This window comes from Helianthus annuus, chromosome 13 (genome assembly GCF_002127325.2).
Source record: "Helianthus annuus cultivar XRQ/B chromosome 13, HanXRQr2.0-SUNRISE, whole genome shotgun sequence".
NCBI classification, from domain to species: Eukaryota; Viridiplantae; Streptophyta; class Magnoliopsida; order Asterales; family Asteraceae; genus Helianthus; species Helianthus annuus.
The window spans coordinates 85,197,309-85,202,987 of NC_035445.2; the positions used below are offsets into that span (position 1 = coordinate 85,197,309).

Below are 5,679 nucleotides of genomic sequence, written 5' to 3' on the forward strand. Positions count from 1 at the left end.
ATTCATCAGACTAAACTTCCTTTATACCTATTGTGGAATGTAACTTTTGAGCCATACATAGGTGGTGGATTTTTTTAATATTTAGCAACCGTACAACTTGCATGCACGTGAGCACAACACCAGTTTCTTTTCAATGGCACAACACCAGTTACTTTTCAACTCCAAACCCTTTAGTTTTTTGTCTAGAAAAGGTAATTCATTTCATCATCATCTTCTTCCCATCTTTCTCATTCACATGTAGAATCTTTTTATCAGGTGTTTTGGACACTAGTTTTGTTAGGATCTGCATCACATGACATGCAATACAATACAATACAACTCATCTTCAACTTATCTTCAACTCATAACAACATATCATTAATTTCAAACATGTTTTGCGCGTATGTAATCGATTAAAGGCGTGTAGTATAGGTAATGAGGCATGACAGCCACGCTTGAAATATCGACGAACAAACTTTTAAAAGTGCTAGAGAAATTGTCTAAATGGTTTTTAAGTCCACAGAAACTAGCTTGATGCCTTGATCTTATAATTAATTAAAAGCAAATAAGTCAATAAGCTGTTTTGAAAAGCTTTAAAATGGAGCTTTTCAAAATGACTTATTTGCTTATTTGCTTTTCAGAAGGCAAATAAGCAAATAAGTCATTTTGAAAAGCTTAGCCAAACAGCCCCTAACTCCCAAAAGTGTGTTTTTGCAACAATAAAATTAGTAAAGATTTTTTGGCATAATATAATATTTAAAATATATGTTCAACCTTCATGGATTAATTTACGCACTTATGTATAAAAAGTGTTTTTTTTTTCACATAAATAAGTTTTATATTACACACTAATGGTTTTGCATTAACTAAAAATGTCCACGTGTGTATATTTTTATAATTCTATGAGTTTACCTCCAAAATATCATTACCTAAATTGGACTTCAAATTTCATTTTGATTTTTTTGCTTTCATTTATGTAGGACTACTCCAACAACCAATCTATATTGATGAAAATCATTCTAATAGATATGTGTCGGCTAGCTTCACATAGGCAAATAATATCAGATGACTTATATAATCTTATGATTTAAAATTCAACCAACTCTAATACCACTTGTCACGGGGTCGCCCCCATAGGCCTCACACAACGCCCTTGATAGCCCGAGGGCAGATGATACATGTATGCCACCTTAATGTACAATTTTCATCAAACTATGGGTAGAATCCTTTGCCTTTCACCATTCATATTTGTATCGGAAATCATAATCAAGTTAGTGTTCACCTTAGTTGTTCTACATGAGATTTTTGTTCTCGTTAGGCTCACCTTAGGACGCCGTTTACATGCGCTTGGTTAAACTTCTTCACTTTAACGTTTAGAGCATCCGTATATACGCGTTTCATCGAGTCACTTTGAGATATTATAAGTTTAAATTTATATATTTTTAAACTAGTTAAGGATATTCTCATCATTTGGTTTGTTTTATTATTTGTGTGTGACCTAAATGATAGTTCTAATAAACTCGTGAACTTAATATAAAAAAAATATCATATGCATAGATAATACATTATCTCTTAATTTTATGATCATTTTATTTAATCATAGGAGGTACCAATTGTTAACTTTTTAAATACCACACAAATTACAACCACTATTTATTTTGTTATATTTTTGCTGATTACTGATATTATGTGATGTGTAAAACAAGTTATATGATTTATAAAAAAATGGACTGGCAAAGAGGAATTCTTTTTATTTTTATAAATAAAAGTAATTATAAAAAAATGACTGGCATGGGAGGCTTTGATGGTGTGCGGGGAGGACCTCCGCACAAGGCCCACGATTTCGAGGAGCATGCGAATTAGAAAAAAATCTGATACGTATATGTTATTTTTTAAAAATAGTAAACACATACCACTTCCAATATAGTCCCATTTACAAATCATTTTTTATGATTTAGAATTTAGCCCACTTGGAATTAGGTTTATTGAACCCAAGACTAATTTGATTTTTTTTAAATAATATCAAAACATAACGGAAGGGCACATTTGTTCAAGCTCGAACAGGGTATGTGAATTCTCAGAGACGCCTCTGATGACTGGCAAAGAGGATTTCTTTTTATTTTTTATAAATAAAAGTAATATATCATTTAAAGAAAAAACGTCTATTTATTCACATGACAATCTAGAAAAAAGAGTTGATCCTCTCACATTTCTACATATCACCTTACCTCCCTCTATTTAAGGGCTACTTGGTTGATGATGTAAGGTCATTGGAAAGTGAAAACACAAAGCGTTTGACCGGTCAGAGTGAAGATCAACAGGTTTATTTTTATATATATTTTTTTAAAGATGTATATTTAAAAATATATATATTTATATATTTAACCTGTACATTATTAAATGTTAAGTAACCGTTAATCAAATTTTATATAAATAAAGATTTATTTATTACTAGCTGCTAATCATGGCTTTCATAACGTGACATATCCGATTGGTTCGACCAGTAAACCTATAGAAGAACCAGTTCGATAGTTGTTGTTTTTTTTAAATAGTTTTACTATAGAAGAACCAGTTCGATAGTTGTTCTTGTTTTTTTTTTAAATATTGTTGCTAATTCAACTTTTTATGTATTTTCAAAACATATATTTTGTATGTTACATATGTTATGTTATATATGCAAATTGTATATTATGTATTTTTTTTTTAAATATCATATATCTTTTATGTTTTTGCTAGGAGTTTGGAAAGCATGGCAGATGCGAACAACTATTTTCAGGGTAACTTTTATTTTCCTGTGTTTTGTTATACTTTTTATATATTTAATAAAAATGGTAACATGCATGTTTGTTTACCATACGCAGTATTTTATACATATACACTTGTAATATATCATATCTCTTTTAAAACATAAGTTTTGATGCATAGCATATGGTTTTAAAACATAAAGTAAATAGTTTTCTCATCCTGGGATGTTAAGTGGGCAAGCTAGACAGCTAGACCTCGTTTCTTTTCGGTTTGTTGTCTCTAAGAACGTTTATTAATTTATTTATATTTGCTTATTGACCGATAACTAGAAGATGGAACATCTTCAAAGCTGGAAACTTTGCAAAAACAACACAAGAAGAAAACCGAGAAAATCCATGAACTCAAGAATCAAATTGAAAGCTTGAAGTCTCGACTAGATGAAACAAAGAATGTTGTTTCAAAGGGTAGCGATGAGTCAATGAAGAAGTTAAGTGAAAACTACAACCAACTACGAGACGAGTACAATCTGCTCCTTGGTCAGAAATCCAACAAAAAGCAAGTCAATTAAGGGCCTTTATTTAATCGATTGCGATGTTTGTTAGATTTTAACTTCTATTTAAAAAAGAACACCATTGTGTGTTCATGGTATCTTCTCTTTGTTATTTCACAAGTGAGAATGATTTTATAGGTTTAACGAGTGAATTTAAGCTAGGTTAACATCAACTCGGACACACGGCAATAAAGGTACGAGCCAAACTGGCTCAGCTCGTAGTGTTCAATCTAAGAGTTGAGGTTCATCTCGTATTCAACTCAAGCCAACTCTTGGCTTAATGAGCTTAGCTGCTTTTTATGATTTTGTGTGTTTCTATTTTAAAAGCCTTAAATTATACAAGTTTCAAATACTTTTTTTAAGTTAACAACGATATTAAACTACCGACATGAAGAAAAAAAATCGTAATTAATCAATGATGGACTTGAAAGTTCATACATAAAATGAGTAGGCTAAACGTTTATTTATTATTTGAGCAAGTGATCTAGATCAAGCCAAATCGGCTCACGCTTCGCCTGAAAGTGTAAACAAGCCAACAAACTCGAGTTGAACTTAATCAAGGTTTAAAAAGTTAATTAAGACCGAGTTATTAGTAACGAATTATCTATTCGACCCTAACTACAATCAGAAAATAAAGGAAGTATACTTCTTTTATTATCAAATATTAAATGGATTTTGTTATTTCTTTGTAAAAATAATATATATTGTGAAGAAATACATCTTCAACCAATTTTGATCCGTTCAAAGAGAGGACAAAAAGCAACCAAGGTTTGCAAATAACCCAAAAACCAAATATGGGCTGGTGATGGTTTTACAAGTTGGGTCCTGGAATACAATAATCGTTATAAAGCCCATTAATGGTTTTACAATTGGCCCGTTTTAGTTAAGTGATAAAATAGAAACAGTTTACAACTTGGGCTATTTAATTAATTATATATATATTCTCGTATAAAAATATATATTCGTCTAAAAAAACATTTTTCGTATATTTAATTAAACCAAGCTACTTTAAAATAAGTAGGTCTATCATCGTAGCCGCGTTGCGGCGAACTTCTTTTGTTATTTATTCTGTGTTTACATGTGTTTTGAAATCACTACGAGCGCGTTGCGCACAAAACCACTGACAAGAATAAAAAGAAAATGTAGAAAAAACACTAAAAGGCAACCGAAAAAAAAAATCAACCAAAAAAGTTGTATGGTAATGATATTGTTCGTATGAAACCCGTGGTCAGAGATGAACAAATGTTATTGGGCACCGGTACCGAATTTCCCGAAACGAAAGCTCTTAAATACCAATTCGTTCCCGACTTTTGGCGTTCCTGGTACCGGTTCGCTACCGGTTTTTACCTTCATATACTTGTACCATAACCGGTATTTTCGGTACTAGTACCGATTTGATATCGGTTGGCACCGAGCTCATCCCTACCCGTGAAACTAAAAAAAGAATCATTAATAGTTGAAGAAAATTTAAAAAAAAATGTACGATACCGTTGTTCGTACGGTACCCGTGATCAAGGATGAGCAAATGGCACCGGATAGTAGTACCGAATTTCCCGAACTAAAAGATTTTCAATATAAATTTGGTACCGACTTTTGGTGTTTTCTGTTACAGGCTGGTGTCGGTTTTTACCTTAATGTACCGATACCGAACATGACCGTACCAGTATTCTGATAGAAGGTGGATAAATGAAAAAATGATTGCCACATGGCAAATATTGAATGGTGTAGATACTATTCATTAAGTTGTTTTTTTAACATATAGATAATTTTTAGCATATAGATAATGGTAGACGGGACTTGAAAGCAAAGTATGAGAAATTTATATGGATAGATATGTTTGTTTATTTCATTGATGTAGTCTCTAATGCAATAAATTATACAAGCTCATCCGTAATGGTTAATGCCCCTCAAGAGACATTTTTTTGCTACATGCCTACATCAGCATTATAACGTCATATGTAATGGTTAAGCCCACTTAATGCCCTTTCATTTATTAATTTCTATGTTTTTCCTCTTCATTGGGCATTATTTTAGAAATACCCCTCCATCTTCATGTCCCTATAATACCCATGGGAATAGTGTGAGGGCGTTATCAACTCCTTTCACGCCCCTATAATGTCTATTACGCATGACTTAAAGATGAATGAAACGTAGTCAAACTCTTCTATTATCTATTAGGGTAACAAGATAAATCACGAACCAAACATATCTATAATATGATAAAATCTATTTGTATACATGTTTTAGAACCAAGCACTCAATTATCCGAGTATGAGCCTCCTCGTGTATGAAAAATTACCCTTTGTTATAAAAAGTGTTTTCAGGTGTTACTAATGCTAGTTATCAATATAGTTGATTTGGGACGCTCATTTTGAGTAGCTTTGGCAGTCGCGATATCCCTTTCG

At 31.9% G+C, this 5,679-nt stretch overlaps 1 long non-coding RNA gene across 1 annotated transcript; it reads left to right on the forward strand.

Moving 5' to 3' along the window:
* The first annotated feature begins 2,161 nt into the window (after positions 1-2,161).
* On the forward strand, positions 2,162-3,574 carry LOC110902907. Its single transcript, XR_002571514.2, has 3 exons — positions 2,162-2,300; positions 2,716-2,756; positions 3,054-3,574. It is a non-coding gene; the product is annotated as an uncharacterized LOC110902907 (long non-coding RNA).
* The last annotated feature ends 2,105 nt before the right edge of the window (positions 3,575-5,679 follow it).